The 8,540-nt window shown below is 44.8% G+C and overlaps 1 non-coding gene across 1 annotated transcript; it reads left to right on the top strand.

Annotated features, from left to right (window-relative positions):
- Positions 1-1,769: 1,769 nt before the first annotated feature.
- Positions 1,770-8,134, top strand: LOC109751670 (putative disease resistance protein RGA3). The gene is made up of 7 exons (XR_012201565.1): positions 1,770-1,980; positions 2,069-6,469; positions 6,740-6,920; positions 7,007-7,089; positions 7,315-7,434; positions 7,519-7,596; positions 7,669-8,134. It is a non-coding gene; the product is annotated as a putative disease resistance protein RGA3 (transcript).
- The last annotated feature ends 406 nt before the right edge of the window (positions 8,135-8,540 follow it).

Below are 8,540 nucleotides of genomic sequence, written 5' to 3'. Positions count from 1 at the left end.
GCAGCCCAGCTTTTTCAGACTATTATCGCATCCTGGGTACAACGACTTTTTGTGATCCTCTAACATGCGATCCAAATTCTCCCTCTCCTTGTCAGTTTCGCAGCGTCTCCGTGCATCAGCAATGGTCCGACCAAGATCATCAGCGGGCTCATCATGTGCCTCTTCTTCACCTTCACCTAACCCTTCCCCACCTTCAGCATCATCCTCCATGAAAGTATCACCGAAATGATCATGATAGTTGTCATCGATATCATCCCCTTCTTCATCTTCTTCCATTCTAACCCCTCTTTCTCCATGCTTGGTCCAACAATTATAGCTTCGCATGAAACCGTGCCGAAGCAGGTGCATGTGAACGTCTCTTGAGGAGGAGTAACCCTTCTGATTCTTACAGACAGCACATGGACAGATAATAAAACCTTGCTGCTTGTTCGCATTTGCCACTACGAGGAAATCTTTCAAACCCGTAGTGAACTCGCCGGAGAGTCGGGGACCGTACATCCATTGCCGATTCATCTGCATTATTATTATATAAAGTATATAATTAACCATCATGCATTTGTTAAACTAACTAGATAGAAATAATACAAATTAAACAATAAACTACACACATGCGTATTTTATCAATGACACATGAAAGGTTCAAGTTGCTAACCGCGATCGCGGAGGAAAAATAAATGAGAAAGCTCAAGTGTGGCTCGGACACTTCATATCATGTTTGTTTCAGGCTCTCGGGCATTTCATCGAACACCTTGTGTGCATAGGAGGAACCAAAAGCAAACCCACCACCCCCTTCTGAAAATTGTGAAGTGAGCTGAGTGAAGTGAAGTGAGCTGAGTCCTATATATAGGGATGGGCCTTTAGTCCCGGTTGGCCTGGCCAACCGCGACTAAAGGCCTTCGGGGACCTTTAGTCCCGGTTGGCCAGGCCAACCGGGACTAAAGCCCCTCCCGTCCGCCAGCTGTCGACCGAGCGCGCTGGGCCCAGATAGTTGGTCGCGGGTCTCCTCCCGAACCGCGACTAAAGACCCCTTTTGCCGCGGTTCGATTGTTTTGGGGACTAATGGGGGCGTATGGAAGCCTCTTTTTCTACTAGTGTACCCAATTAGTGATCCTGCCTTTTTCTTGACGGAATTTGGCCTGGTTTTTATTCCAGAGAAATGTTATATATAATAAAAAGTATTTTTTTTCTTCTAAAAATCAAATAAAAAGTATTTCAAATATTATTAAGAAATTTGAAATCTTCATGAATTTTAAAATCCAACAGCAGACGGCGGCGACCGCGACGAGGAGGGTATGAACGGTGGGCAAGGACGAGTACGCGTCGTCTTCCATCCCATCCCACCATGGCTGCCCTCTTCTGGAAGCAAGCATCACCTAGTCAGGTCAGTCCTCGCCCGCCCACCAGGTGTTTGTGTCATTTACCACGAGGTTCGCTCCACTGCGACCTACTACCTCTGTCCTGGTTTATTGGTCCTCATAGTATTTTGTGCCAAACTTTGACCATAGATTTAACTAAGTAAATAATAATGCACGGTAGCAAAAATTATATCCCTGGATTCGTATTTGAACATAGTTTTGAGAGATATTATTTTTTGTTACATGCATTAACATTTTTTTAGTTAAATCTAAGTTCAAAGTTTTGCACAAAATACTAAAGAGACTAATAAACCAGGACAGAGTTAGTAGCTAGCTCTGCATACTCTACCGTAGTGACCAACCAACCACTCGACCAGTTGCCGAGGGCCAGACAAAGAGGCGGTCAAGTCCTTCCTTCATTATCGCTTCTCGGCCATACATGCATGTAGCTATCGACGACAAGTCCAGCCATACATCACCTATGAGCTATGACCAGTTGCTGTGGTATAAAATTCTCGCTTATCTTCAGTCAGCCATACATGTAAGGAGCTCCTGGGAAACGAACTCCTCAACCCAGCACATTGCACCACCCACCTTTTGCCCCTAGGCCTGCCCCCCGTCGCAGGTTGAGAGATAAATGAAACGATTTTGCTCTGTTTCTGTTTCTGTTTCTCCCTCACTCTTGTGAATTTGTGATTGAAATTTCTCAACAGGTACCCTCCCCCCACCCATTTGCATCTAGGCAGGCCGCATCCGTCACCGGCAGGCGGCATCTATCACCGGTGCGCTTGCGCCAACGTACGTACTCCTCCCCCTGAGTTTGCAGCTACCTACAGCCTACTTACGATTACGAACGAGTTCCTTTTGATTAGGCATCGCTACAAAGGCGCACAATGCCGAGGACTTGCTGGACGAGCTGGACTACTTCCGCATCGATGACAAGCTCCACGGCACGTACGAGGCTGCTGACCAGCATGCCAAGGGTTGCGTCTGTGACCTCGCTCTCAATGCTCGCCACACCGCCAAAGCTATTGGCAAACAGCTGGCATCTTTCACCGCGTGCTGCTTCGGTGCTAACCTTGGCCATCCCCGACAAGAAGATGCAAGACAACATGTCAGCTGTTGCGCCTGGAAGTGTGGTAGGCAGAGATCACCCGGTGATTCCTCCTCGGCGCCAAACGCCAATCAGGCTGGTCAGGAGGTCAGCGGATGCATGTGCAAACTCGGTAAACTCTTCTCTGGCTCATCTTCCTCGCACCCACATGTTCCTGGTGATGAAGATCGTGGCAATGTGCAAGAAACACCAATGCCTGAATTTAAGAGGGTTGATTTCTCTCAAAGGATGAAGAATGCTATAGAGCAACTAAAGCTTAGGAGTGAGGACGTTAACAAGATTCTGAAACATTGTGGCCCTAGGACTACCACAGACATTACCCAACATCGTTCCCCCACCACACCTCAGAGTGCAGAGCCAAAACTATATGGGAGGTACCATGTCATGAATAGCATCATACATGATATCACCAAGGGTCAATACCGCGACAAGTGTCTAACCGTGCTTCCGGTTACTGGTCCAGGGGGAATGGGGAAGACAACTCTGATGCAACACATATATAACAACCAACAAATGCAGAATCATTTTCCGGTCAGGATTTGGATATGTGTCTCGTTCAGTTTCAACCTGGGTGAGGTGCTAGACCAGATTAAAGAACACACCCTTACGGTTGAAGGTGAAAATGGGTGCAGTACAACACAAGAGTTGATTGAACACAGATTGAAATACAAAAGGTTCTTACTTGTACTGGATGATATATGGCAGTTTACTGATGTGGATGACTGGAAAAAACTATTGTTGATACTCGGCAAGTCACAAGAAAAGGGTTCCATGATTCTAGTCACAACTCGGCAAACAGAAATAGCACAGATGGTTAAAACAATAGACCGTCCTAAAGAACTGAATGGTTTAGAACCTGGAGAATTTAGGAAATTATTCCTTGTATATGTCTTTGATGATGAGCAATGTCCAGGGGATAAACGTTTTTTGCTTGACATTGGAGATAAGATAATGGAAAAACTGAAGGGCTCCCCTCTTGCAGCAAAGACCGTTGGTAGATTACTGAGGACAAACCCTAGTTTGGCTCATTGGAGAAGGGTCCTAAACAGCAAACAATGGGCAGAACAAACCAATGGAATTATGGCTGCCTTAAAGCTTAGCTATGACTTTCTCCCTTTCCATCTGCAACGGTGTTTTTCCTATTCTGCATTATTTCCTGAAGATTACCTTTTCAGAAGTCATGAGCTGATCAGCCTATGGATCGGACTAGATATTTTGACACCTTCTGATCAAAACCCAACCTTTGAAGGCATAGGTATGAGCATTTTGAATGATCTAGTCATCCATGGATTTTTCAGAGAATATAAAGCTGATGGTGGTCTGCGGTATGTTATGCATGACCTACTGCATGAGTTGGCATTGAAGGTTGCATCACATGATTGTCTTCGTTTTCGTCTCCCTGATGTTGGATCGGTAGAAATTAAGCCATCCACCCGACACTTGTCTATAAGCATAGAGAACTTGGGTGAATATAATGGTCAAAAATTAAAGAGGGAATTGGAAAAACTGAAGACAAGATTGAAGGTTGAACATTTGCAAACACTGATGGTATTTGGAGCAATGGATGAAGGTTCTGCTAAGATATTTGGTGATTTTCTCAGGGAAGCAAATGCTCTTCGTGTTCTTTATTTGCCCCTCCTGAAGTATCGCGTGGAGTCCATGGTACATAATTTTTCAGGACTTGTCCACCTACGATTCCTATGTCTAGGGTGTTTACCAATTAACATCTCTAATTTTTATCATCTAAGGGTTCTAGATCTTAAGTCATGGCCTAGCATTGGTGATTTTCTTGAAAACACGAGCAACCTTGCAAAGTTGTGCCATTATTATACCCCAAGAGATGATAAGGATATTTGTGATGTGGGAAAACTTCAGCTCTTGGAAAAGTTGAAGGTATTTCGGGTCAATAAAAAAATGAAGGATTTGAACCAAAGCAACTAGAGCCATTGACCAAGCTATGGGAGCTTGGCATCTACAACCTTGAGAAAATACATACAAAGAAAGAAGCAGCTCAGGCAAAACTGATTGAGAAAAAATACTTGAGGAGGTTAACATTGGATTGGGATAGTAAGCGATCTAGTGTCGAGCCTAGGGTGGAAGCAGCAGTTCTTGAAAGCCTTCAACCACATGGAGAACTTCAAGTGTTGTGCATTAGAGGGCACAGAGGTCCTTCTTGTCCAACATGGCTGGGTGATGAGTTCGCTGTTGAAGCTCTACAATCTCTTTATTTGGATGGTGTTTCTTGGGAAGTTTTCCCTTCTTTAGGGAAGGCGTGGGATCTTCGTGAACTGAGGTTGAAGGATATTGCCGGACCGAAGGATTTTATCATGGAGAAAAGTTTCTGCATGCTAATAAAGCTTGAACTCATTGGCCTAGGAAGTTTTGAAAATTGGGTTTTCCCAGCTGAACAAGAGTCTAACCTGGATGGAGAGCAGTTGCCAAGAGATGATCATATGTTCCCTCTCTTGCAAGTGTTAATTATTAGAGAGTGCCCTAAATTCTTGGAGTTTCCAGTTTCAAACCACATTCTTTATCCAGATTGGTTTCCCAAACTACAAGAGCTTCAGATAAGGAACTGTCCAAAATTCTCGGTAGTGATTCCCATCTCCTGGATTGAAAGTTTGTGTTCTGTCTGGATGGAATCTGTAAAGCTACTAGAGGAGTTTGCATACTCAAAATCATTTGGTGGAGCAGAATTGGAAATTACCGGTGAGAGTGATCTGCTTAGCTTAGACCAAGTGCTGGTTTTTGATAAAGAAACAAGTCTTGAGAAGCTGACACTCAAGAGGTGCCCACCTCTGGAGTTAAAGCACCTTCTAATTCTAACCTCGCTGAAGACATTGATTGTAGAACATTCAGAATCTCTGGTTGGACCACTAGGAGGTCAGGGTGATGTGGAATGGCAGCTCCCTCTTGAGTATATCAATATCAACGACTTAACTGGTAATACTGGCGAGGAACTGACAGAGCTCCTTCCCCACCTCCCAAAGCTCTCCAAATTGGAAATAAATGAGTGTAAAAACATAAAGAAGCTGGTTGTGCAACAGACAACATCAGAACCATCAGAGTTGGGGGGGGAAATGAAATAACAGCAGCAGCAGAGGAAGAGAATGACGGTGTGCTGCTCTTCCCAGCTCATCTCTGTGACTCACTACTGGAATTGGAGTTCTATAACTGCCAAGAGCTGGTCCTGGTGGACCCGCCAACTCTTGTTCCTGGTGGAGGAGGGCTCCAAGCCTTGCGATCCCTCCAGGGATTAACAATACGGGGGCCCCCAAAGTTTCTATCCGCCTTCTCCTTTTCTTGTCACATTTTCCCTTCCTCCCTGCAGTTTCTGTTTCTTTTGGACGTGAAAGGCTTGAGGACACTGGAGCCCCTCTCAAACATCTCCTCTCTTGCCACATTAGGTTTGTATAATTGTGGAGAGGATCTGAAATGTTAGGGCTTGCAGTCTCTCCTTAGCACCGGCGGCCATCTCAGGCAATTGAAACTCAGGGGCAGCCCTAGATTCTTTGCTGATTGGGATCCCAGTCCCAGACGGGCTTTGGAGGATGCTGAGGGAGGTGAAGAACAACAGACACAGCTTGTTTCATCCACACTGCGTGAGCTCTGGACAGATGACATGGCAGGACTTGTTGCTGCACCCGTCTGCATCTTCCTCTCTTTCTCGCTCACCAAGCTGAAACTTTGGGGGGATTGGTGTGAAGGGATGGAGCGCTTCAGCAAGGAGCAAGAGGACGCCCTTCAACTCCTCTCCTCCCTCCGGGAACTAGAGTTTTGGGGTTTCGAGGGCCTTCAACAACTCCCTGCAAGGCTGCATAACCTTACCAGCCTCAAGATATTATCAGTCTGCTCTTGTCCAGCCATCTTGTCGTTGCCCAACGATGCTCTCCCGAATTCACTAGAAAAGCTACATGTCTATAATTGCAGCGAGGAGCTAAAACAGCAGTGCAGGGGGTTGGAGGGAACCATCCCAAGAGTCAAAATACAGTGATCCAAGGTAACACAAACATACTTTCTTGTGTTTTCCCACTTTTCCCTTTGCCTGCAATCCCGCTTAATAACTCTGCATTTATTCATTAAGACGTGGCGGTCTACTCACCTATTTTGGGTGTCACGGTCAAAATAGCAGTAGGACATCAGTATGGAAGAAATGAGACTTCGGGTCAAGCTACTGATATTAAAGTGATTTTTTCTTTTCATATGCTGCTATGTTGCTGTCAGTACCAGGTGTTCTTGCATTTCTAATTTCTGTTGGCTTGCTCTTCAGGTGTTCTTATGTTTGTTTGGTGGGCTTTCAAGCCACTTGTGTTTACATTTTGTCCAAAACGATGAAGAGTGAAGGTGTGCCTGGAAAATCTTCAGTCTTAGTGATCAAAGGATCATCTGGCATAATTATGTCTATAATTTAATGTTTTGCTGCTGATCATGTTTGCAGTTTTGCCATTCAGGTATACTTGCAGCTGACATTCTACCAATACCAGGTATTCTTGCATCTGTCATAACTGTTGTTGTAACGAAATTTAATGGTGTGTAGGATCTTCAGAAGAATAACCGGCATGGCATATCAGTACACATGTGGAGCCAGTTCAGATCATAGGCAGTAGTAGCAGTCTCAAGGTAATGCATTGCGGGTCATGTACAATTTTGAAATGGTAAAATTCCACTATGGCACTAAGGTGCATGATCGCAGTCTTCTCATTTATAAATAACACTAGTTTATTACGTTGTTCCATCTCGGTATAACATTAATATGTAAATTACCTTTATTAACAGTGAATCAGGATGTCGATTGATGTCGGGAATTTACTTGGTGCCCCTTATTCTATTCTTTCTCTGATGCAGTGTGCCAAGTCCATCTTAAGCGCATGCTGGTCTGGTCGCTGTGGAATTGCTGCAGCCATTGCCGACAGCATCCCCCAAAGCACATTGTGCAAGCTGTTGTTGCATATGATATTTTCGAAGGTCCAAATATTCAGATCCGTTTCGTTTTAATCACGTGGAGGGATGATGCTTTTGTACTAACTAACAAGCAACTCATCTGCGCAGGCCATAATGGCAAACAAGCAGAGCAAGATTACAGTTTCCTCAATGTGAAGCTGACAGCCAAAAACTAAAACTGCAAAGGTAAGAAGGAGGCTCTGTATGTCTGCTCTGTGTAGAGGGACGCTATGTATAATGGCTGGTCGATTTTTGCAGGAGTGAGTAACTGGAGAAGGTTTTGTACTCACGGTTCTCGCCAAGAATTGCAACTCCAGCAGAACTGAACTGCCAATTACTCACACATCTCCTTGTCAGGAACAACCAGACTGCATCATCTTCTGAAGAAATCGACACTTCTCATGTTGTTATCTGAAGAAATCGACACCCAGCGGTTATCTTCATCAAATCTAACAGCAACGTACCACCGCTTTCCACGGAGTTCCGACACACTGCCACACCCTTGATCGTGCATCCAACGGCTCTGAAGACTAGAGCTGTCACTATTTGAATTACTTTAGGTACCGGTGATAAATGGCAAATGGGGCCGAATAAGACAAGAGTGGAAGCAAATCAGCAACCACACTCTCCACCTCATGTCCCGGAGCAGCAACAATCAAACTACATTAACACAAAACCAGTATATTAATGAAAATATTTAGATGCATACGGCAGTTGTTTTCTACTGATGGAGTATATTTCACGTTACCTGCTAAAGCCATGTTCTCCCCAATATTTCATCCTCTCCGGTGAGGGTGCTTTTCCTGCTCTCGGTGCTTTGGGAGCTATTGAATTGCCATTATTTCCTTTGCAATCTACAGATCAAAATAGCATCAGTAGATCGAACATCCCACTCTCATGGAAAGTTCTTCGTAATAGATTGATCACAGCTTACCCGGCATAGAAATGTCACCTTGATTAAGGTGCTCATCCTTTGCAGGCTCAGGGGCCTCTATATCAATTGGAATGTCACCTTGATTAAGGTGCTCATCCATTGCAGGCTCAGGGGCCTCTATATCAATTGGAATGTCACCTCGATTAAGGTGCTCATCCGTTGCAGGCTTAGGGGCCTCTATAACAATTGGCTGCGC

This window comes from Aegilops tauschii, chromosome 2, assembly GCF_002575655.3.
Source record: "Aegilops tauschii subsp. strangulata cultivar AL8/78 chromosome 2, Aet v6.0, whole genome shotgun sequence".
Lineage (NCBI taxonomy): Eukaryota > Viridiplantae > Streptophyta > Magnoliopsida > Poales > Poaceae > Aegilops > Aegilops tauschii.
The sequence above is the reverse complement of the archived record's forward strand: the minus strand, read 5'-3'. Positions and strand labels throughout refer to the sequence as shown.